This window comes from Phyllobates terribilis, unplaced genomic scaffold (assembly GCF_046119375.1).
Source record: "Phyllobates terribilis strain yellow unplaced genomic scaffold, ASM4611937v1 Scaffold_60__1_contigs__length_8166268, whole genome shotgun sequence".
Lineage (NCBI taxonomy): Eukaryota > Metazoa > Chordata > Amphibia > Anura > Dendrobatidae > Phyllobates > Phyllobates terribilis.
In genome coordinates this window covers 353,750-380,644 of record NW_027362820.1, presented here as the reverse complement: position 1 = coordinate 380,644, position 26,895 = coordinate 353,750, and the positions used below count along the sequence as shown (strand labels likewise).

General features: G+C 43.8%; 1 protein-coding gene and 1 pseudogene across 1 annotated transcript in view; both read right to left on the bottom strand.

The window, feature by feature from the left end:
- Nucleotides 1-2,563, bottom strand: part of LOC141192372 (uncharacterized) — a 46,264-nt pseudogene extending 43,701 nt beyond the window's left edge.
- The window catches only part of LOC141192373 (gastrula zinc finger protein XlCGF66.1-like), a 99,639-nt gene extending 72,979 nt beyond the window's left edge, over nt 1-26,660 (bottom strand). Inside the window, exon 1 of the mRNA XM_073661889.1 lies at nt 26,594-26,660. The gene's annotated coding sequence lies outside the window, so the exon portion shown is untranslated. The remainder of the gene's footprint in view (nt 1-26,593) is intronic.
- Nucleotides 26,661-26,895: the final 235 nt, after the last annotated feature.

Here is a 26,895-nt window from a genome sequence, read left to right as displayed (position 1 = left end):
AGGCGGCGATGGTAATGGAGGAGATGTCGGAACCAGAAGCTGTGGGCGGTACAGACTCTGGTCAGGGTGCCTGGGACCTGTAGTACGATCCAGTCTGGCAGTATGGGTTGTGTGCTGTCCATCTGAAGTAGTCTGCTCTCTGATTCAGCCATTGGGAAAGCACCACACCCTACTAAAGCTGGAAGCATATTGCCGGAAGCTGCCAGATACAGCCTTGTTCTCCTCTGGTTCAGTCCTCTGTGCTCAGCTCCCGGCTTGTGTATTTGTCTCCTGTTGTGATCTCGGCCCGTTTACTGACTACTTTTGTGTCTTCTGATTTTGTATTTTCTCTGCCCTCCTGGTTCTGACCCAACTACCTGACTATTCTTCTTCCCATCTAACACCACAGAAAAGCCTGTAAAGTTAGACCTCGGGCATTTGGAAGAGACAATGGAGACCTTCTTTTAAAGACTACCAGGGAGTTGCAGACTCACATAAGTGAGGCAGGATAATCCCACAAAACAAATAGACAGAATAAAAAAAAATATGCTACATCTGCAATAAGAACTTATGTATGAGAGGAGAGCATCAAGACTAAATGGGAGTTGCACTCATTTATGGTGGACCATTGGAGCTACTATGAGTCCTGACCAGAAGAGTAGAGAAAGTATTAGTGCCCCCATTTCAGGAGAGATTGTGCAGTAATCTGAATTCCTTAGGATTGAAAACATAATGGAATTTATGACGTGGAGTGAATCCATGAAACCAGGGGTCGAGCCATGCCAACACATCTCCTGCAGGCGGGAATAAATGTATATTACAGCCATCAGCCACGCACAGCTTAAAGATATATCATGGTACAGGTGTAATTTTTTTTTGTATAGTTTATCATGATCCTGTTTGAAGTTAGTTGGTTTTAAAAAATATTTAAAATTCAGGATAAAGGGAAACTCTGCTGTTATTGTACAGAAATTCACACTTGGCCCTCACTGCACATTTAATGTTGTTGATCATAAAAGTGACATTTGGCCAGAAAGACTGGACCTGGTCTTGTAGGGACCATATGAGCACATTCAGCAACACAGAAGGGAGAGAAGGTAGATTCATCCAATAAGATATCACGGATCTAGGAAGCCAACAGCATCATCACCCTTCGCTTTCTCTCAGAGGCCCATTATAATTTTTCTTCAAGTGATTTTCTCACTTGGCAGCACATTCTACGTACGCGGTCATTTGGCTTTGCATTTTACAGATCTGGGAAGGTAACGGTCAGGGTCATCTAATCCCAGGGGGTAGGTGGATCCTTCAGGTTGTAAGTTCTCTAGAAAATGGCTTTCCCAATTCACAAAGTAATTTGAACATTTTCGGATGGAGGAGAATGTTGTGGTCTAGCGGTAAAATGGTGATCACACGACTGATACAGCCGGACTACATCACCGATAAAGCAGCCACAGCCGGTGACAGAGAAGAATCTGTCACTTCTCAGCACTTAGTGGCTATTACTACTCACCTCGGTAGTCATATGTAGGAATCTCTTCTTTACACTGCTCATCACCCCTCACATATGTCTCTGTAGTATTAATATGGGGCAGATCTTCACCCTGAAACAAATATTGTAAAAGTCACAGACAGATTGAGAAGTCACATCTATGATCAGCTCTAATCCATCTCCACAGTTCTCACACAAGACCTTCACAGTCATTTATACATTATAGGGGAGATCTCATGACACCTTCTCTCCATCTACCTGATGATCCTGAGGAACATTGGGATCTTCTTGTTTACAGTCCAGTGGAAGAAGAGGATAGGGACATCTCTCTGGTGTTGTTCTCTTACTGGATAGATCTGGAGGAAACACATACAGGGACTGAATTCATTCTTTACATACAGATAATTATAGGCCGTGTGTGTTTAGTCCTGTCTATTACCTGGTGATGTGAGGGACTGGGGAACCTCCATCATGACGTCTTGGTACAAATCTTTGTGTCCTTCTAAATACTCCCACTCCTCCATGGAGAAATAGACAGTGACATCCTGACATCTTATAGGAACCTGACACATACAATGATACTGTCACCCCCCCGATCCCTTCATACTGTATAATGTCCCAGCATTCCCAGCAGCGTCACCTCTCCAGTCAGCAGCTCAATCATTTTGTAGGTGAGTTCTACGATCTTCTGGTCATTGATGTCCTCATGTATGAAGAGGTGAGATGGAGGCCCTGTGATTGGGCTCAGGGTTCTTCCCCATCCCTCAGACACAGGGTCCTGACAGCGCTCACTAGAGGTCTTCTTCACTAATATGTAATCCTGGTTATGGAAATACATATAAATAAATCTCACTACAGACATTTACAGAGTCCTCACCTCTCCAGTTCTGTCCATCTGTTATTCCCATAGATAAGAATGATGTAATGTGATCTCATCAGAATCTCTCACCTCTCCAGTAAGCCGGAAGAGGATCTCTAGGGTGAGGTGGAATATCCTCTCCGCCATCTTGTCTCTATCCATATCCATCTTTGATGGGTCCATAAGGAAAATTCTCTTAAATAGAAGATCTTCACTGAGAGGATCTGATATTGTAGAGACCTGAATGAGAAGATGATGAGCCTATATAACATCATAAAGATCCTGTGTAATAATACAATTACTGGGAATAATAAGGGAAACATAGGAGGAGATTTATTATTTTACAGTATTTAGTTTTCTGCTTTACATCTAGTAATAAAATCTATATATTTTAGGCCACAGACACCAAGCAGTTTCTTCCTTGGAGTCTGTAGCTGAACACGTTTCTCATAAACTCATCTTCCATAAAGCTAATTCTCGTCTCATTTACAAACACTGCAATCGGCATTAGCAATACTGCAGGAGATATTCATTACACGTATCATAAGAAATAACAACTTCATGAGGAGGACGACATCTTCATCTTCTACTACGGCTCTAGAAACATATTTAGCCAGATTTCTCACTGACTACATCTCCAACGGCCGTCTATATGAATGTTTCCCGTCTTCCCCGGACTGTAATCTTCTATCACATTAGATCTCATGTCTGATTCATACACAGAAGTTTGAGGCTTTGATACACGGTAAGGTTTTTAACCCCTTTACAACCCAAGGTGGTTTGCACGTAAATAACCAGGCCAATTTTTACAATTCTGACCACTGTCACTTTATGAGGTAATTACTCTGGAACACTTCAACGGATCCCCCAGATTCAGAGAATGTTTTTTCGTGACATATTGTACTTCATGATTGTGGTAAAATTTCTTCGATATCACTTGCGTTTATTTGTGAAAAAAATGGAAATTTGGAGAAAATTTAGAAAATTTTGCAATTTTCAAAATTTGAATTTCCATGCCCTTAAATCAGAGAGATATGTCACACAAAATAGTTAATAAATAACATTTCCCACATGTCTACTTTACATCAGCACAATTGTGGAACCAACATTTTTTTTTATTGGGGAGCTATAAGGGTTAAAAGTTGACCAGCGATTTCTCATTTTTCCAACAAAATTTACAAAACAATTTTTTTAGGGACCACATCATATTTAAAGTCACTTTGAGGGGTCTTTATGACAGAAAATACACAAAAGTGACACCATTCTAAAAAACTGCACCCCTCAAGGTGCTCAAAACCACATTCAAGAACTTTATTAACCCTTCAGGTGCTTCACAGGAATTTTTGGAATGTGGAAGAAAAAAATTAACATTTAACTTTTTTCACAAAAATGTTATTTTAGACCCAATTTTTTTTTTCGCAGGGTTAACAGGAAAAAATGGACCCCAAAATTTGTTGTGCAATTTCTCCTGAGTAAGTAGATACCCCATATGTGCGGGAAAACCACTATTTGGGCGCATGGCAGGGTTCGGAAGGGAAGGAGCGCCATTTGACTTTTTGAATATAAAATTTGCTTGAATAATTAGCGGACGCCATGTTGCATTTGTGGAGCCCCTGATGTGCCTAAACAGTAGAAACCCCCCACAAGTGACACCAATTTGGAAACTAGATCCCTCAGGGAACTTATCTAGATGTGTGGTGAGCACCTTAAACCCCCAGGTGCTTCACAGAAGTTTATAATATTGAGCCGTAAAAATAAAATTTTCACATTTTTCCAACAAAAATGTTTTTCAGCCCCCACTTTTGCATTTTCATAAGGGTAACAGGAGAAATTGCACCATGCATTTTGTTGTGCAATTTCTCCTGAGTAAGCAGATACCCCATATGTGGGGGAAAACCACTGTTTTGGCGCACGGCAGGGTTCGGAAGGGAAGGAGCGCCATTTGACTTTTTGAATGTAAAATTTGCTTGAATAATTAGCGGACGCCATGTTGCATTTGGGGAGCCCCTGATGTGCCTAAACAGTGGAAACCCCCCACAAGTGACACCATTTTGGAAACTAGACCCCTTAGGGAACTTATCTAGATGTGTGGTGAGCATCTTGAACCCCCACGTCCCTTACAGAAGTTTATAACATGGAGCCGTGAAAATAAAAAATCTAACTTTTTCCACAAAAATGATGTTTTAGCCCCAAATTTTTTTATTTTCACAAGGGTTAGAGGAGAAAATGGACCCCAAAAACTTTTGTGCAATTTCTCCTGAGTACGCAAATACCCCATATGTGGGGAAAATACAGTGTTTGGGAGCACGGCAGAGTTCAGAAGGGAAGGAGCACTGTGTGACTTTTTGAACGCAAAATCGGCTGGAATCGAGAGCGGACGCCATGTCGCGTTTGGAGAGCCCCTGATGTGCCTAAATAGTTGAAACCCGCACAAGTGACCCCATTTCGGAAACTACACCCCTCAAGGATTTTATCAAGGGGTATAGTGAACATTTTGAACACAGAGGTACGACACAGAATTTGATGACATTAGGTCATCATATTGAATAAGTTGTCATTAGTCTTGAGCGCAAGTGCTCGCTACTTGAGTTTGCATTGGGTATTCAGGTATGCACCATGTATCACGGGTGCTCAAGCGAAATTCTCGAGACCCCGCCCGCATGTTTCACGGTTATTAGACACCCCCAAAAAAACATGCGGGGATCGCTCGTGAATGGCAGGCAATCCTCGCGAGGTTTTTTTGGCAGCGAAGCATATGGGGCGGAGACTCGAGCACCCGCGATACTCAATGCATACCCGAGCACCCGATGCAAACTCAAGTAGCGAGCACTTGCGTTCAACACTAGTTGCCAGATCGTCATCGGTTTTTTTTTTTTACTTTTGAAAATAACAACAACCCTAACCCCAACCCTAACATTAGCACAACCCTAACCCCAACCCCAGCGTTTATTTTTTACGCCGTTCCTAGTGCGGTATAAATGATTAGACGACCTTATTCTTCGGGTCGGTGCGACTACAGAGAAACCAGAATGATATCAGGTTTTTATGATTGACAGCTGTCACACACTAAAAGACACATATTTTGTAAAATCTAGTTTTTGCATCGCCATATTTTGAGAGCTATAATTTTTCCATATTTTGGCCGACAGAGTCATGTGACGGCTTCTTTTTTGCGGGATGAGTTGACGTTTTTATTGGTGCCATTTTCAGGCACGTGACATTTTTTGATCGCTTTCTATTCCAGCTTTTGGGAGGCAGAATAAACAAAAACCAACAATTTAGGAATTATTGTTTTTTTTTAAAAAAAATTTATTCTACTCCGCGTGTGGTAAAATTGATAAGGTAGCTTTATTCTTTGGGTCAGTACGTTTACAGCGGTACCACATTTATATCGTTTTTCTATGTTTTGGCGCTTTTACACAACAAAAGCTATTTTATAGAAAAAAATATTTTTTTGCATCGCTTTATTCTGAGAGCTATAACTTTTTGATTTGGAGCTATATGGCGGCTTGTTTTTTGCGGGACAAGATGACGTTTTCAGCTGTAACATTTTTATTTATATTCGTCTTTTTGATCGCGTGTTATTCCATTTTTTGTTTGGCGGTATGATGATAAAGCATTGCTTTTTGCTTCGTTTTTTTTTTTTACCGTGTTCACTGAAGGGGTTAACTAGTGGGACAGTTTTATAGGTCAGGTCGTTACGGACACGGCGATACCAAATATGTGTACTTTTATTGTTTGGTGTTTTTTTTTCATAATATTTATTGATTGGTACATTATATTTTTATTTTTGGTGGATTATTTTTATATTTTTACAATTTTTTTTTTTTTTTCACTTTCTGAGAGTTTTTTTACTTTGTCCCACTCTGGGACTTTCACTTTTTTTATTCTGATCGCCTGCATAGCATAGGGATGGAGAACCATCCCTGTGCCATGCAGGCAGTCAGTGCTGCACAGTGAGAAGATTGTTTGGTCATGCACTGCGCATGACCAAAAAATCTTCCTGCTGTCTGGTGACCCGGATGTTGTCATGACGACATCGGGTCGTCATGGCAACACCCGGGAAGCCGTGGCAGACAGCGCTGGAGGCCGGAAGATGAGGTGAGTATTGCGATCACCTCCCCTTAGCCACTGCAATGCTGCGATCGACTTCGATCGCAGCATTGCGGGGTTTAATGTGCCGGGAGCGGTGTGGGACCGCTCCCTGCACATAGTACCGGGTGTCAGCTGTGACAATCAGCTGACACCCAGCGGAGATCGCGCCCGCACAGCCTGTGTGCGCGCGCGATCGCGATGACGTACTAATACGGGTGAGGCTCTTAAGTCCCAGGGCACAGACGCGTATTAGTACGTCATGGGCTTTAAAGGAGTTAATATTATACAGAGTAGGACTATCCCGAATGGGTTCATCTTGCCATGGTGGGATAGCTTTCATGCTATTTTTGATCAAAAACAGTGTTGCTAAGAACCCTATTTTATTTAACCCCTTTCTGACCCAGGGCATATTAGTACGTATCTGTGCCCTGGGCCTTATGGGCCTGATACGCATTAATACGGCCTGGCGATTTCGCCCGCACACAAGCAGTGCGGGCGAGATCGCCGCCGTGTGTCAGCTGATTGTCACAGCTGACACCCGGTGTTATGTGCAAGGAGTGGTCCCGCACCGCTCCCGACACATTAACCCCCGAAATGCTGCGATTGAAATCGATTGCAGCATTCCGGTGGCAAGAGGAGGTAAGCGCGATACTTACTTTCTCTGCCGGCGTCCAAATCCAGTCCCGGATGTTGCCATGGTGACCCGACGTCATCATGACAACATCCGGGTCACCAGGAGGCATGAAGTTGTTTTAGTCATGTGCAGTGCACGACCAAAGTAACTTTCTCCCTGTGCAGCGCTGACAGGCTGCATGGCATAGGGAGCTGCTGCTCTCTATGCCATGCAGACGATCAGGCTGCAAAAAGTGAAAGTGCCATAGTGGGACAATGTGAACAAGTAATAAAAATGTCAGAAAGTGAAAAAAAAAAAAAAAAATTGTAAAAATATTATATTATATATTGTACCCATAAATAAATAATCTTATGAAAAAAAAAATAAACCAATAAAAGTACACATATTTGGTATCACCACGTCCGGAACAACTTGACCTATAAAACTGTCCCACTACTTAACCGCTTTAGTGAACACGGTAAAAAAAAACGAAACATAAAATGATGTTTTATCATCACACCGCCAAACAAAAAATGGAATAAAATGCGATCAAAAAGACGAATGTAAATAAAAATGGTACCGCTGAAAACGTCATCTTGTCCCGCAAAAAACAAGCCGCAATACAGCTCCAACAACAGAGAAATAAAAAAGTTATAGTTCTCAGAATAAAGCGATGCAAAAACAATTATTTTTTCTATAAAATAGTTTTTATTGTGTAAAAGCGCCAATATATATATATATATATATATATATATTATATATATATATATATATATATATATATATATAAATAAAAATCCGGTACCACTGTAAACGTACTGACCCAAAGAATAAAGCTGCCTTATCAATTTTACCACACGCAGAAAGGCATATAAAAAAACAAAAAAAACAATTCCTGAATTGTTGGCTTTTGTTTATCCTGACTCCCAAAAATCGGAATAGAAAGCGATCAAAAAATGTCATTTGCCCGAAAATGATACCGATAAAAACATCAACTTGTCCCGTAAAAAAACAAACCATCACATGACTGTCGGCCGAAATCTGGAAAAATTATAGCTCTCAAAATATGGCGATGCAAAAACTAGTCTTTGCAAAAAAATGTGTCTTTTAGTGTGTGACAGCTGTCAATCATAAAAACCCGATAAGATTCTGGTATCGCTGTAATTGCACCGACCCGAAGAATAACGTCTTCTAATCACTTATACCACACGAGGAACGGCGTAAAAAATAAACTTTAGGGTTAGGGTTGTGCTATGGTTAGGGTTGTGCTAGGGATTGGGATTAGGGTTAGGCTAAGGTTAGGGTTAGGGTTAGGTTTGGGCTAAAGTTTGGGTTGGGGTTGGGATTTTTTCAGAAGTAAAGAAAAAGAAAATGACGACGATATGGCGACTAGTGAGTGCAAGTACTCGCTACTTGAGTTTGCATCGGGTGCTTGGGTATGCACAGAGTATGGCAGGTGCTCGAGTGACATGCTCGAGTCTCCTCCTCAAATGTTTTGCAGCTGTTATACAGCCAAAAAAACCTTATGGGGATTGCCTGCCATGCACGAGCGATCCCAGCATGTTTTTTTTTTTGGGTGTCTAATAAAAAAACATGCGGGGCAGGGACTCAAGCAAGTCACTTGAGCACCCGCGATACTTGGTGCATACCCTAGTACCTGATGCAAACTCAAATAGCGAGCACTTGCACTCAAGACTAATGACAACTTATTCAATATGATGACCTAATGTTATCAAATTCTGTGTCGTACCTCTGGGTTCAAAATGTTCACTATACCCCTTGATAAAATCCTGGAGGGGTGTAGCTTCCAAAATGGAGTCACTGGGGGGAGGGTGGGGTGGTTTCCACTATTTAGGCACATCAGGGACTCCCCAAACGCAACCTGTTACCCTTGTGAAAATGCAAAATTGGGGGCTGAAAAACATTTTTGTTGAAAAAATGTGAAAATTTCATTGTTACGGTTCAATGTTATAAACTTCTGTGAAGCACCTGGGGGTTCAGGATGCTCACCACACATCTAGATAAGTACCCTAAGGGGTCTAGTTTCCAAAATGGTGTCACTTGTGGGGGGTTTCCACTGTTTAGGCACATCAGAGGCACAAGCGCTAATTATTCAAGCAAATTTTACATTCAAAAAGTCAAATGGTGCTCCTTCCCTTCTGAACCCTGCCGTGCGTCCAAACAGCGGTTTTCCCCCACATATGGGGTATCGGCTTACTCAGGAGAAATTGCACAACAAAATGCATGGTGCAATTTCTCCTGTTACCCCTATGAAAATGCAAAATTGGAGGCTGAAAAACATTTTTGTTGGAAAAATGTGAAAATTTTATTTTTACGGCTCAATGTTATAAACTTCTGTGAAGCACCTGGGGGTTCAAGGTGCACACCACGCATCTAGATAAGTTCCCTAAGGGGTCTAGTTTCCAAAATGGTGTCATTTGTGGGGGGTTTCCACTGTTTAGGCACATCAGGGGCTCCCCAAACGCAACATGGTGTCCGCTAATTATTCAAGCAAATTTTACAAAGAGTCAAATGGCGCTCCTTCCCTTCCAAACCCTGCTGTGCGCCCAAACAGTGTTTTTTCCTCAGATATGGGGTATCTGCGTGCTCAGGGGAAATTGCACAAAAATTTTGGGGTCCATTTTTTCCAGTTACCCCTGCGAAAATAAAAAAAATTGGGTCTAAAGTAACATTTTTGTGAAAAAAGTTAAATGTTAATTTTTTTCTTCCACATTCCAAAAATTCCTGTGAAGCACCTGAAGGGTTAATAAACTTCTTGAATGTGGTTTTGAGCACCTTGAGGAGTGCAGTTTTTAGAATGGTGTCACTTTTGGGTATTTTCTGTCATAAAGGCCCCTCAAAGTCACGTCAAATGTGATGTGGTCTCTAAAAAAAATGGTTTTGTAAATTTTGTTGTTAAAATGAGAAATCGCTGGTCAACTTTTAACCCTTATAGCTCCCTACTAAAAAAAAAATGTTTGTTCCAAAATTGTGCTGATGTAAAGTAGACATGTGGGAAATGTTATTTATTAACTATTTTGCGTGACATCTCTTTGATTTAAGGGCATAAAAATTACATTGACAAATTTTCAAAATTTTCACCAAATTTCCGATTTTTCTACAAATAAACGCAAGTGATATCAAAGAAATTTTACCACAATCATGAAGTACAATATGTCACGAAAAAATAATCTCAGAATCAGGGGGATCCGTTGAAGCGTTCCAGAGTAATTACCTCATAAAGTGACGGTGGTCAGAATTATAAAAATTGGCCTGCTCATTAATGTGCAAACCACCTTGGGTAGTAAAGGGGTTAAAAGCACTTTTGGTTTTTACTTATTTACAGCAGGGTTTATGATCATTTTTCTTCTTATAGTTTTTTTCTGATTTATGGCCATAGTAAACATGCATTTATGTGCGGCATGGATACCAACTTAAACCAAGCTCAAATTCTGTGTTTTTTCACGGGCACCATAGTGGCCCTGTGGGCTGCTGCTATGGATGATACACCCCTAACTATCCAACTATCATATGGTAAAAATCTCATAGGTCCTGGATTTATTAGTATCTGCATGAAGAATGGGGCTAAGTGAGTATTTATTAAAGGGAATCCACTCCACCGACTACCCCACGGCCAGCAAGCATCAGAATCTTCACTGAATAAAAAGCCATTTCTCAGCAAACAGACCTCTAATATGAGGCATTCAGGTATGTATAGATTCACATTTCTATCACCTGTATGCCAATATTAGAGGTCAGATAAGTCCCAGGGGGTGATAGATTCCCTTTAATCAGCCGTGGGGTAATCATGAAACCAGATATGTATCAAGGTATTGTAAGGTGGCTAATGGTCGCGTAGTCGATGGGAGGTATGTGTCACAGAGATGGCTGGTGTCTGTGTGATGTAACCTGGAGTGTTTCTCTAGGGCACATAAGCACTAAGAGGATCGTTTGGTGCACCTGGGAGCCGGGTTACGGGTAGCTAGGAGAGAATGGGCGGGTCCAGCTACCCACATACCTCACCTCTGGGTGTGGTTAACAGCCTATAAAATGGAGGCTGTTGTTTGGCACATGGTCTGTGTGTTTGGAGGGAGAAGACCTCTTGTGTATGTTTGTCTTCAGACCAAGCCAGGACACTGGACGCTACCCCAACTTGCATGCCACACAAGCCTGGCTGAGCAGAGACCTGCTAAAGACATTTACTTTGTTTGCTTGAGCTATTTGCTTTTCTGTTTGGCTTCTGGGTTTATGAAGCAATAAACCCAAAAGAACTTTTAAAGGAACATGCTTCCTGTTTTCCTTCCGTCGCACCCAAGTGAGTAAAACCTCTACAATTGGTGTTAGACGCGCGAGCATTGTTCCCAGCAGAGACGTGTGACTGCTACAGGATGGACTGCATGCCCTGGGTGAAGTCTGTCGCAAGCCAGCAAGCATCGCCAGACGAAATGGAGGACCTGCTGAAACACCTGGTCCAGTCGCAGCAGCATCAACAGGAGACCAACAGGCTGTTGTTACAGCAGATCCAGCAGCACTAGCAGGAACAATGGCAGCAGATGCAGCTTCTGGCAACCGCCATCCAGAGAAGGATGAGCACTCCAACCCCAGGTCCGACTGATGACTCCCATGTCCGGAAGGCGGTATGACGGGCTTTGCAGAAAATGACCCTGGGGGTTGACGTTGAGGCCTTCCTGACGGTGTTTGAAAGGGTCATCGAGAGGGAGGAATTTTCGCAAGAGCAGTGGGCAGAGGTACTGGCGCAATACTTGACGGGAGAGCCCCAGAAGTACGCCTAGTAGGCGTACTAAGATTTTGCTTTGCAGAGCGCCCTATTTAGCTTTGCATAGTACGTCCTATTTAGCTTTGCATAGTACGCCCAAAAGGTGTACTATGATTTAGCTTTGCAGGACACCCTATTTAGCTTTGCATAGTACGCCCAAAAGGTGTACTATGATTTAGCTTTGCAGGGTGCCAAAGAGTATGGCAAGCTAAAAACTGAGATTCTCGCGCGCTTGGGGGTGACAATGACTATCAGGGAACAGCGGGTTCGTATCACCGGAACAAACCACCTCGCTACCAAATATTTGACCTTATCCAAAAACAAACTCAAGCTACATGAGCCCAGTTTTAAGGAAGATATGAGTACAATTATTTGTTAAAATTAAATTATTTTTATTTCAATAATTAAAAGATTTTTTTTGTAAAAAACAGGTACCTTCAAAATTCACAAAATCAAATGTCCATTAGAGGCTTATATTATTACAGTAAGCTACCTCCTCTGACGTATCAAGAAATTATATTCCGTCTTTATTGCACCCTTTCCCTAATAATAAGGTGTTGAAAAAGTTGAACCCCTTTATTCAAAAAAATCCAGAGACATAAAGTGCAAAAAGGTATTTTCCTCTCTGTATTGAAAGATTTATAAATATAAATATACTTGTGAGTATATAAATAAGTGAATTTTTGTTATGTTTTACATTATATCTTTGAGACAAAGTAATGACTGAAAGATAGGGAAATAAAGCCAGCACCAATTGATTTAATACCCTAAACAGGGAACTGTGCATATAGGGACAGATTCATTCAGGATTCACAGTTAACAGACACAAGGTCCTAAGGAGAGTACTTACATATTTCAGTATCCAGCCTATGGAGATGAGATTGCGGTCTACCCCGACGCCGCCGTTTCGCCTTAGGCTCCTTCAATGGGGGGCGTTAGTTTGTGTGCACGGTGTACCGTTTATGTATTCCTCCCACCAGCTGTATGTAATTAATCTTATAGACCAGAGTGATTATGGCGCATGCGTTAGTTACGTAGGTGCCCCGTAAACAAAAAGGACTTCCGGAGTCACTGCGGCTGACACGCATGCGGTGGAACGCATGAAGTGTCTCTTGCGCAGGACCGGAAGTCCGACAGGCCCGTTCACGTGCGCATGCGCACTCTCTGTTGGGAATCTCCATATAGTAGTAGCGGAGCTTGGAAGGGGCATGTCAATGTAACGGAGATCGTAAATACATTTAGGCATATAGATACTCGCCTTCATTACATTCTTTTGCGTTTTCTATATAATAATTAGTTGAACCCCAATCATCCATTAGGGAATGCTTCTGATACTTGATAAGTATAAACTTCTTGATTTAAGAGATATCTAATGGGTATATGTTTTATATAGTAAAATTGATGTAAGAGTGCAAGGAATGTGTTGGAAATATGTGAAAATTTAATGTGAAAAGATTCATGAAAAAAATATAAAATATCATAGTAAGCAAATATGGTGTGAAAATGTGTATAATGGGGCACACACTAATTTTGATATATATTGTGTGTCTCATATTTTAAAGGAGTGAATAAATAGCTTAAGATAATAACTAATACACTACAATTGTGTATAGTACGTGAAACATAATAATTTCCAAGGTGCACAATATAAAATTAGAAAGAAAACTATTCTTTTCCCAAAAATGCACCACAATAATAAATTGTCCAAACCCACCAAAAAAAACCACATACAGTATGATTACATCAATAATTGTCACTATATATTATTAATTTGATATATTAATATAAGGCCACAGGAAGTCCATAATTATCATTCTTCTTATCTCATTTTGTTTCTTTCTTTTTAGGGTCCTCAATTAACGCGGTCCACATCTGGCAGTCACTACCTCTCAGGATCTCCCTCCAATAGATGCAGCCCCCCAAACTCCACCAACCATCCTGATGTCCAACAAATACCAGCGGGTAGGAACTAGGCATAATAAAACCATAATTAAAATCACTAATAAAAAGGAATTAAAACCATGCGCCACAGGATATAGAGAGAAAAAAATTGGCTATCACCAAAGGTGTATACTTTTTATACCAGGCCTCATGTGCCCCTGCATAAGCAAACCTGTTTTTGAGAGCGTGGGAAAAACATATTTTTCAAAGTGATGAAGTCGATGACATCCACCTCGTACAGGGGTGGATGAGGTTCATCGATGATATCTGGTTCATCTGGGAGGGACCAATAAAGCGATTGGAGAGGTTCATGGATCAATTGAATAAGAATGACCTCAACATTAAGCTTACTTACTAGTATGGGAAAGAGGTTAACTTTTTGGATTTGCACATTACTGCCACTTCTAGTGGCTACATCATGACTGATATGTATAGGAAAACGACTGCCACAAATACATTACTACATGGCACCTCTTCCCACCTCCCCTCTACAATTAGAGGAATCCCTACGGGGCAATTTCTGAGATTGAAAAAGATATGTACCAGTAATGAATCATTCCATCAACAGGCTCAAGATCTCACGAGACGTTTCAAGGACCGGGGTTACAGTAATAGAAACATAAAAACCGGATTTAAGAGAGCAATGCATACCAGCAGGGAACAGCTGCTGTATGGCAAAAAAGAAAAAAATGAAGACAATCAATGTTTCATAAGATTTATATCCAATTACAACGATCAATGGCCAGAACTTACTCAAATTATCAAAAAACATTGGGGTGTGTTGTTAGCAGATCCAACACTACAAAAAAATTCTACCTCAAAATCCCTCAATGGTTGCCAGACGATCCAAAAATTTGAAGGACTCCCTAGTACACAGTCATTATGAGAAAAGACCATATCCACAAGTAATTGATAAATCCAAATTTGGTTTCTTTACATGTGGTAAATGTAAGGCTTGCAAAAATCTGATCAAAGGAAAAAGTTTCAGTAATTATAACAGCAAAGTATTTGAAATTAGAAAAACTCTCTCTTGTAATTCAAAAAGCGTAATATATTACGCCCAATGCCCGTGTAACAAAATTTACATAGGCTTGACAGCCCGGGAACTTAGGGTGAGAACAAGAGAACATGTATTGGATATAGAAAAATCAGTTACAGTAGATGAAGTGGCTAGCCTGAGAACTCTACCTAGGCACTTTAAACTCCATCACAATAGTGACCCTAGGGGGTTGAAAATAAAAGGGATCGATCAAATCGATATGGGCATCAGGGGTGGAGATTTGAGTAAAGCACTAGCGCAACTAGAAAGTAAGTGGATATTTAGACTTGGTACATTGTCCCCTCAAGGATTGAATGAACATTTTGGATTTGGTGCCTTTTTATAAAATCTGGGTGCTAGTCCTTTTTTTGGGGGGGGGTTATCCATACCCTTGAAGCCTCTTATCTTTCGTTGAGCTGTACTATCTTCCTCCTGTCAAACAATATTTTCTAATTCACTGGAATACCTGTCCTGGTATAAAAAGTATACACCTTTGGTGATAGCCAATTTTTTTCTCTCTATATCCTGTGGCGCATGTTTTTAATTCCGTTTTATTAGTGATTTTAATTATGGTTTTATTATGCCTAGTTCCTACCCGCTGGTATTTGTTGGACATCAGGATGGTTGGTGGAGTTTGGAGGGCTGCATCTATTGGAGGGAGATCCTGAGAGGTAGTGACTGCCAGATGTGGACCGCGTTAATTGAGGACCCTAAAAAGAAAGAAACAAAATGAGATAAGAAGAATGATAATTATGGACTTCCTGTGGCCTTATATTAATATATCAAATTAATAATATATAGTGACAATTATTGATGTAATCATACTGTATGTGTTTTTTTTTTGTGGGTTTGGACAATTTATTATTGTGGTGCATTTTTGGGAAAAGAATAGTTTTCTTTCTAATTTTATATTGTGCACCTTGGAAATTATTATGTTTCACGTACTATACACAATTGTAGTGTATTAGTTATTATCTTAAGATATTATTCACTCCTTTAAAATATGAGACACAATATATATCAAAATTAGTGTGTGCCCCATTATACACATTTTCACACCATATTTGCTTACTATGATATTTTAGATTTTTTTCATGAATCTTTTCACATTAAATTTTCACATATTTCCAACACATTCCTTGCACTCTTACATCAATTTTACTATATAAAACATATACCCATTAGATATCTCTTAAATCAAGAAGTTTATACTTATCAAGTATCAGAAGCATTCCCTAATGGATGATTGGGGTTCAACTAATTATTATATAGAAAACGCAAAAGAATGTAATGAAGGCGAGTATCTATATGCCTAAATGTATTTACGATCTCCGTTACATTGACACGCCCCTTCCAAGCTCCGCTACTACTATATGGAGATTCCCAACAGAGAGTGCGCATGCGCACGTGAACGGGCCCGTCGGACTTCCGGTCCTGCACAAGAGACACTTCATGCGTTCCACCGCATGCGTGTCAGCCGCAGTGACTCCGGAAGTCCTTTTTGTTTACGGGGCACCTACGTAACTAACGCATGCGCCATAATCACTCTGGTCTATCATATTAATTACATACAGCTGGTGGGAGGAATACATAAACGGTACACTGTGCACACAAACTAACGCCCCCCATTGAAGAAGCCTAAGGCAAAACGGCGGCGTCGGGGTAGACCGCAATCTCATCTCCACAGGCTGGATACTGAAATATGTAAGTACTCTCCTTAGGACCTTGTGTCTGTTAACTGTGAATCCTGAATGAATCTGTCCCTATATGCACAGTTCCCTATTTAGGGTATTAAATCAATTGTTGCTGGCTTTATTTCCCTATCTTTCAGTCATTACTTTGTCTGAAAGATATAATGTAAAACATAACAAAAATTCACTTATTTATATACTCACAAGTATATTTATATTTATACATCTTTCAATACAGAGAGGAAAATACCTTTTTGCACTTTATGTCTCTGGATTTTTTTGAATAAAGGGGTTCAACTTTTTCAGCACCTTATTATTAGGGAAAGGGTGCAATAAAGACGGAATATAATTTCTTGATACATCAGAGGAGGTAGCTTACTGTAATAATATAAGCCTCTAATGGAGATTTGATTTTGTGAATTTTGAAGGTACCTGTTTTTTTACAAAAAAATTCTCTTAATTATTGAAATAAAAATTAATTAATTTTAACAAATAATTGTACTCATATCTTCCTTTAAAACCGGGCTCATGTAGCTTGAGTTTGTTTGTGGATATTGTATGAATTGGAAGTTGTAAACCATTGACCTCTTTTGATAGATACAAATATTTGACCTGTTGCACCTGGTCCAGAAGTGGCTTCAAGTGGAGTCCTCAATGCCTGCGCAGATGGTAGAGTGGATGGTGATGGACCGTTTTGTGCACTCCCTGCCGAGGCCCATACAGCCTTGGGTTGCCCAGGGTGATCCCCGGAATGCGGATGAAATGGTCGGACTGGTCGAGAGATACCAGGGGGTTGAAAGTTCCTTGGGAAGGCTGCCCACTCCATACTGGGGGTCCCAACAGGGGGAGGAGGCCCAAAAGGTGGTGGGACTTCCAAGGTCCAAAGGGACGAGGGAGGTGGTGCCCAAGGTCCATACAGGTGATGTTGTTTGCTGGAGGTGCCACGGCACAGGCCATATAGCCGCCTGTTGTCCCCTGACCCTTGAGCCGATGGACTGCAGTATAGGACACCGTTATTCATATTATGCTTATCCGGCCTGCAGTGTGAACTGTCCACCCAGTGAGGGGCCACAAGCATGTCCCGTGAAGATGAACGGACGGGAGGTAATGGCACTACTAGACTCGGGGAGGGAAAAAAGTCGGCGTTCGGTACATTCATGGTGATGCTAAGGGAAACCCATGGCCAGAGTGGACATTGAAACGGCCCACGGTACTGAGTCTCACGAGGTCGGCATCATTCTGGACTTGTTGCACCCTATTATTATAGGCTGGGACTTTTGTTTGTTTTGGGATCTGTGGGGGAAGGGTTCTGGGTTCGCTGGCTCAGATAAGAAAACAGTTAACCCTAATGAGGTATCACCACACCCAGAGTCAGACAGGTTTCCCTTTTGTGTCCTTGTGAGGGATGAGGAGGTAGTGCCCCCTGTGTCTGCCATTCCAGAGTTAGGGGTGACCAGCGAGAATTTTGGGTCTGCCTAACTCTGAAGGAAGCCTTTAATAATGTCACTGTTATAAATGGGGTTGCACAGGAGCCGAGGCTAACACAAGGTTTCCCCATTTTATGATGAGTGGTGAGTTGTTGTACCGGGTCAAGAAAGTGAGGGAGCAGCGTGTGGAGCAGTTAATAGTGTCGGGCCCGTTTAGACGGAAGGTGTTGGACATGGCCCATTCACATGTCTTGGGGGGACATCTGGGAGTGGAAAAAAATGCAGGAACGGATCTTGCAAAGGTTCTATTGGCCTGGATGTCACCAGGAAATATTTAAAGTATTGCAGGTCTTGCCCTACATGCCAGTTAACCGCCCCCACCTCTTACTTTCGAAGACCCCTCGTGCCATTGCCCATTATTGAAGTGCCGTTTGAAAGAATTGCTATGGACTTGGTCGGTCCCCTGGTTGAATCTGCTCGTGGGCATCAATATATATTGATTATCCTGGACTATGCCACACGCTATGAAGCGATTCCACTGAGAAACTCCTAAGCAAAGAGTATAGCCCGTGAGTTGGTCCACGTTTTTTCACGAACAGGCTTACCAAAGGGAGATACTCACCGACCAGGGAACTCCCTCTATGAGTAAGGTGATGAGGGAGTTATGCAAAGCCCTTCAAGTCTCCCAACTGAGGACTTCAGTATACCATCCTCAGACAGCTGGCCTAGTCAAAAGGTTTAACAAGAATCTGAAGAGTATGCTGAGGAAGGCCATAGAGAGGGATGGTAGAGACTGGGACTGTCTCCTACCGTATCTGTTGTTCACTAACCGAGAGGTTTCACAGGCCTCTATGGGGTTCTCGCCATTCGAACTCCTGTATGGCCGACATTCGCGGGGTCTCCTGGATGTCACAAAGGAAACCTGGGAAGCTGAGGTCACGCCCCACATGAGCGTCATTGAGCACGTTGCTCTGATGCAGGAGAGGATTGCGAAGGTGATGCCCATTGTAAAAGAACATCTCCTGCAGGCACAAGAAGCTCATGCCAGAGTCTACAACCAGTTAGTCAGAGTGAGGCAATTCAATCCAGGAGGCTGAGTCCTTGTGCTAATTCCTACAGTGGAAAGTAAGTTCTTGGCCAAGTGGCAAGGCTGTATGAGGTGGTGGAAAAAGTGGGTGAAGTGAACTACAAGCTTCATCAAACGGGACGACGTAATGCGTACCAGATATATCAAGTCAACCTCATCAAGCCGTGGCAAGACAGAGAGGCTGTGGAAGCTCCTTGCCAGAAGGTGACGTTGGAAGAGTCGCAATAGCGGAAACTCTAACGAAGGCCCAGAAACAGCAGTGTGGGGGGTTGATGCAGAAGAACCGGGATCTGTTCTCGGAATTGCCGGGATGCACAAGTGTCATAGAACACGAGTTTCTGACGGAGCCTCATGTGCGGGTTTAAGCCCTATCAGATACCTGAGGCCCGACGAGAGTTGATCTACAAAGAGGTAGCTTGTATGCTGAAGCTCAGTGTCATTGAAGAGCCCGATCGTCTTGGTCCCAAATCCTGATGGTGAGTGGAGATTCTGAAACGACTATCGGAGGTCTCCAAATTTGACGCATATCCCATGCCACGCGTCGATCAGCTGATCGAGAGGCTTGGGCCAGCAAGGCACATAACCACCTTGGATCTGACAAAGGGATATTGGCAGATGGAAAGGGAAAATAAAAAAAACAGCTCACCTCCATGAACCAGCTGGGTGTCTCCGTGATCAGAGCTGCTGCTTGCACTCAGTAGACAGGTAATAGAAAAGAATTTGATCCAGCTCCATAGTCTCCAATGGTAAAAACAAATGTCTTTTATTTAGAATTTTTTTTAAAAAATATCCAGATGGCGATAATGTAACTCCAGCTGGTAGAAGAACAATATTAGAAGGGAAACACAGGGGCACCAAGGAGGGGTGCGCTACCAGACCAATATTGGCAGATCCCCAAGGCACAGGTAGCCAAAGAGAAGACTGGTTTTCTAAGCTTGACGGATGCTTCCAGTATGTCCGGACGCCGTTGGGACTGCAGGGGGCCCCTGCAACCTTCCAGAGAGCCATGGATCGCATCCTTGCATCCCATAAGAAATATGGCGCAACATACCTGGACGATATTATTATCTTCAGTCCAGACAGGGAGAGTCATCTGGAAAAATTCCAGACCGTGTTTGATGCTCTGAGGAAGGTGGGGTTTTCAATAAACCAGAAGAAATGTGGCATGGAGAAAGAAGAAGCCAAGCACCTTGGATATGTAGTGGGTAGAGGCAAGATAAAACCCCAAATTACTAAAGTAGAAGCAATCCAAAATTGGCATAGACCACTGTCGAAAAAAGCAAGTCAGAGCCTTCCTGGGAATCGTGGGATACTACAGGAAATTCATCCCAAACTTCACCATGAAGGCCGCACCCCTGACTGACCTCCTTAAAGGGACAAAATCAGCCATGGCCAAGTGGACTGCAGAGGAGGAGACGGCCTTTCAAGAGATGAAACTGGCTCTGTGTAGGCAACCGGTCCTGGTTGCCCCAGACTTTAAGAAAGATTTTATACTCCAGACAGATGCTTCAGAGCAGTCCTTTCCCAGGAGATACACGGGGTGGAGTACCCTGTCCTCTACCTGAGTAAAAAGCTGTCCTCCTGCGAGAAAAATAATTTGGTTATAGAGAAGGAATGCTTGGCCATAAAGTCGGCAGTGGACACTTTACGGTACTATCTGTTAGGTCGAAAATTTAGATTAGTATCCGACTATGCCCCAATCGGATGGATGAGGGTCAACCTCTGGTTTTTAGCCCTACAGGATTTCTACTTCCATGTAGAACATAGAGCATGGAAGCTACATGGTAATGCCCATGCCCTCTCGAGAATCCCCTGTCTGGCAGTAGAAGGTGCCAAGCCCCACGGCATTAGGCAGAGGGGGTAGATATGTAAGGTGGCTAATGGTCGAGTAGTCGATGGGAGGTATGTGTCACAGAGATGGCAGGTCTCTGTGATGTAACCCGGAGTGTTTCTCTAAGGCACACAGCACTAAGATGATTGTTTGGTGCACCTGGGAGCCAGGTTACGGGTGGCTGGGAGAGAATGGGCGGGCCCTGCTACCCACATACCTCACCTCTGGGTGTGGTTAACAGCCTATAAAATGAAGGCTGTTGTTTGGAGGGAGAAGGCCTCCTGTGTATGTTTGTCTTCAGACCAAGCCAGGACACTGGACGCTACCCCAGCTTGTGTGCCACACAGGCCTGGCTGAGCAGAGACCTGCTAAAGACATTTACTTTGTCTGCCTGATCTAAAGGCTATTTGCTTTTCTGTTTGGCTTCTGGGTTTATGAAGCAATAGACTCACATGAACTTTTAAAGGAACATGCCTCCTGTTTTCCTCCCGTTGTGCCCAAGTGAGTAAAACCCCTACAATATGTATAAAGGAAAGGGTATGGTACTCATAGAATGTTTCAATAATCCGCCTCAAAGCGTTTCCCCAACAGGTTCATTAGGAGGCTTGATACAGGGATGATAATTCATGATGTTCAGCATAGTGTGCCTAATAGCCAGGTGTCCATGTTTAAATATCCCACTTCATCCAAAACCCCAGACTAGGAGGCCCATTCCAATTCCTAGAGGTGAATTGTCACAGGTTATACTGTACTGCGCCTCCGCTACTTCTCATGAGCAAGAGGTTCGATAATGTCCATCACCTAGAGCGCACGTTCGGAAGTGACGTGCTTTTCGCTGAAACGCCAGATAAACTGATTGCCTCTGCGTCACTCGTACCTGTGACTGCGCGTGCCCATAGTTATCATTCCACGACAGAGCACATCTAGGATCATTGTCCACAAATGCGCATGCCCAGATGTCTGCGTTCCACACCGTAGCACATATGTGAACCCCATTCACAGAGAACTGAATGTGCACTGTTCATGTGTCTCACTAATGGGGTGTCCCGACCATGGCGTAATTTCGCCCAAATGCCACCCTACACTCCTCTTAGACTGCCTCTTGGTCGTGCATACATAATCTAGGCGGCAGGTGCATGTGGCCATATATAAAAGTCCTGAGGTTTTACAGTTGGAATAATCCCTCTGGAAAAAGGTTTCACCTGTAGAGGAACTCGAGAAAGATTTACATGGTCTCATCCAATTACATATACAACTTTCTGCACATCTAAAGAAACCACAGATTCTTCCATCCAGCCATGTCCCCTTGGGTGCAGGTTTTTATAGAAACTATGCACTAAACAGTCCCTAATTGACCAACCCTTTCTAAAAGTTATTGTGGGAGTAGATCCCACAGCACTCTCAGGTCCAGCTCATAAACTGCTGCGCTGGGACGCAGATATCAGCGGCTGCCATTGATATTGCTGTGCAGAGAGCCGGTCTCTGCGCAGCAATACATTGCACTACACCGCTGATGTCGGCGGCTCCTGGACCGGGCCGCGAACATCAAGGGGTCTATGTGCCTGCAGGCCGCATGAAGCAGCTGGAGGGGCCGCATGCGGCCCACGGGCCACGTGTTTGAGACCCCTGGTCTAAACTTTTAGCTGAGAAAAATGTGTCCTACTGTAAATTTAGCACTTAAAATAAGCCATGTATGAGGGTGTCGGTGTCATGGAAATTGAGGAGTAGGAGGCGAAGGTTTGGCTTACCGACTCCACAGCCCTGGCTCCCATCCCATACATTCTTGATTGGTACATCCAGGAAAGGCAACTGGTAACAATTAAACTGTATCTATGGATATTGAGTTCCCTGCCAAATTCAATAAATTGTTCACTTGTCCTTGACCAGATGATAAAAATGTTGTCAATATATCTATCCCATGCTCCAATATATGGTTGCCACCACTTATGATCATCCCAGAATATTGTGGTTTCCACCCACCAGCCCAAGAATAGGTTAGCAGATGAGGGGGCACAGAGGCTCCCCATCGCAGTACCCCTGAGCTGGTGGAAGTACTTTCTGTCAAAAAGAAAGAAGTTATGAGTAAGCGTGAATTTTAGAAGATCCTCCATGAAGTCATTATGTCTGCTACACTCTATTGATCTCGATTTCAAGAAACGTCTTACTCCTCTGATACCATCATCATGCGGTATATTACTGTACAAAGCCTCGCTATCTAGTAAGGCCTGCTCCCCTACATGCATGTATACATGCTCGGGGGTCTACATGTAGGGGAGCAGGCAAAGGGAAAACCATTGTCTGGAGGGAGTATTCCAACTGCAGGACCTCAGGCGATACTTTGGGAACATTGTACTGTGTGTGGGGGGATGGTGGTAGTGTAGGAACATTACTCTGTGTGGGGGGCATCATACATATTGCAAAAGGAGCATAATGGGGGAATTACACTGTGTGGGGGCATCATAAATACTGCATAAGGGGCATAATGGGGGCATTACACTGTGTGGGGGCATCATACATACTGCATAAGGGGCATTACACTGTGTGGGGGATCATACATACTGTATAAGGGGATAATGGGGGCATTACACTGTGCGGGGGCATCATACATACTGCATAAGGGGCATAATGGGGGCATTACACTGTGTGGGGGCATAATACATACTACATAAGGGGCATAATGGGGGCATTACACTGTGTGGGGGCATCATACATCCTGCATAAGGGGCATAATGGGGGCATTACACTGTGGGGGGCATCATACATCCTGTCCTGCATAAGGGGCATAATGAGGGCATTACACTGTGTGGGGGGCATGATAGATCCTTCATAAGGGGCATAATGGGGGCATTACACTGTGTGGGGGCATCATACATACTGCATAAGGGGCATTACACTGTGTGGGGGGATCATACATACTGTATAAGGGGATAATGGGGGCATTACACTGTGCGGGGGCATCATACATACTGCATAAGGGGCATTATGGGGGCATTACACTGTGTGGGGGCATCATACATCCTGCATAAGGGGCATAATGGGGGCATTACACTGTGGGGGGCATCAAACATCCTGTCCTGTATAAGGGGCATAGGGTGCATTACACTGTGGGGGCAACATACATACTGCATAAGGGGCATAATGGGGGCATTACACTGTGGGGGCAACATACATACTGCATAAGGGGCATAATGGGGGCATTACATTGTGGGGGGCAACATACATACTGCATAAGGGGCATAATGGGGATATTACACTGTGGGGGGCATCATACATCCTGTCCTGCATAAGGGGCATAATGGGGGCATTACACTGTGTGGGGCATCATACATCCTGCATAAGGGGCATAATGGGGGCATTACACTGTGTGGGGGCATCATACATCCTTCATAAGGGGCATTACACTGTGGGGGGCATCATACATCTTTCATAAGGGGCATTACACTGTGTGGGGGCATCATACATCCAGCATATGGGGCATAATGGGGGCATTACACTGTGTGGGGGCATCATACATCCTGCATAAGGGGCATAATGGGGGCATTACACTGTGGGGGGCATCATACATCCTGTCCTGCATAAGGGGCATAATGGGGGCATTACACTGTGGGGGGCATCATACATCCTGTCCTGCATAAGGGGCATAATGGGGGCATTACACTGTGTGGGGGCATCATACATTCTTCATAAGGGGCATAATGGGGCATTACACTGTGTGCGGGCATCATACATCCTGCATATGGGGCATAATGGGGGCATCATACACCCTGCATAAGGGGCATAATGGGGGCATCATACATACTGCATAAGGGGCATAATGGGGGCATTACACTGTGTGGGGGCATCATACATACTGTATAAGGGGCATAATGGGGGCATTACACTGTGGGGGGCATCATACATCCTGTCCTGCATAAGGGGCATAATGGGGGCATTACACTGTATGGGGGCATCATACATCCTGCATAAGGGGCATAATGGGGGCATTACACTGTGTGGGGGCATCATACATACTGTATAAGGGGCATAATGGGGGCATTACACTGTGTGGGGGCATCATACATCCTGCATAAGGGGCATTACACTGTGTGGGGGCATCATACATCCTGCATAAGGGGCATAATGGGGGCATTACACTGTGTGGGGGCATCATACATCCTGCATATGGGGTATAATGGGGGCATTACACTGTATGGGGGATCATACATACTGCATAAGGGGCATAATGGGGGTATTACACTGTGTGGGGGGCATCATACATCCTTCATAAGGGGCATAATGGGGGCATTACACTGTGGGGGGCATCATACATCCTCCATAAGGGGCATAATTGGGGCATTACACTGTGTGGGGGCATCATACATCCTGCATAAGGGGCATAATGGGGGCATTACACTGTGGGGGGCATCATACATTCTGCATAAGGGGCATAATGGGGCATTACACTGTGTGGGGCATCATACATCCTGCATACGGGGCATAATGGGGGCATTACACTGTGTGGGGGCATCATACATCCTTCATAAGGGGCATTACACTGTGGGGGGCATCATACATCTTTCATAAGGGGCATTACACTGTGTGGGGGCATCATACATCCAGCATATAGGGCATAATGGGGGCATTACACTGTGTGGGGGCATCATACATCCTGCATAAGGGGCATAATGGGGGCATTACACTGTGGGGGGCATCATACATCCTGTCCTGCATAAGGGGCATAATGGGGGCATTACACTGTGGGGGGCATCATACATCCTGTCCTGCATAAGGGGCATAATGGGGGCATTACACTGTGTGGGGGCATCATACATCCTTCATAAGGGGCATAATGGGGCATTACACTGTGTGGGGGCATCATACATACTGCATAAGGGGCATAATGGGGGCATTACACTGTGTGGGGGCATCATACATCCTGCATATGGGGCATAATGGGGGCATCATACACCCTGCATAAGGGGCATAATGGGGGCATCATACATACTGCATAAGGGGCATAATGGGGGCATTACACTGTGTGGGGGCATCATGCATAATGGGGGCATTACACTGTGGGGGGCATCATACATCCTGTCCTGCATAAGGGGCATAATGGGGGCATTACACTGTATGGGGGCATCATACATCCTGCATAAGGGGCATAATGGGGACATTACACTGTGTGGGGGCATCATACATACTGTATAAGGGGCATAATGGGGGCATTACACTGTGTGGGGGCATCATACATCCTGCATAAGGGGCATTACACTGTGTGGGGGCATCATACATCCTGCATAAGGGGCATAATGGGGGCATTACACTGTGTGTGGGCATCATACATCCTGCATATGGGGTATAATGGGGGCATTACACTGTATGGGGGATCATACATACTGCATAAGGGGCATAATGGGGGTATTACACTGTGTGGGGGGCATCATACATCCTCCATAAGGGGCATAATTGGGGCATTACACTGTGTGGGGGCATCATACATCCTGCATAAGGGGCATAATGGGGGCATTACACTGTGGGGGCATCATACATACTGCATAAGGGGCATAATGGGGGCATTACACTGTGGGGCCAGTAAAGGGGTCCTGTACTATGAGAACAATACGTTTCCTCCCTTCCTGTCTCCATAGTTGGGTCGTATGTATCTATTACAGGAAACAGAACAAAAACCTTATGATTCTTATAAAGGGGCAACACAAGACACCAAAAGAGTCTCCGTGCTGAAGGGGTTAATGCCCCCTGCGCCCCGTAATGGGGTCTCCACATACCTCCACCTGCAGAGCCGCCACCACATATATGGCTGCTCTGTGCGCACAGGAGCTGTGATGAGGTCACAGGAGGGGAGGAGTCAGGGGTCACATGATCAGGGGCCTCAGTGGATGCAGGACTCTGCTGTGCTGGTTGTCATGGTGCTGGATGAGCTGAAGTTTATGTGTGGGGTCAGGAGGGGTTTACAGTGTGGATGTAGCGGAGCCGCGTGTGTACGAGGTGTACGGAGCAGAGCCGCGTGTGTACGAGGTGTACGGAGCGGAGCCGTGTGTGTACGAGGCGTACGGAGCGGAGCCGCGTG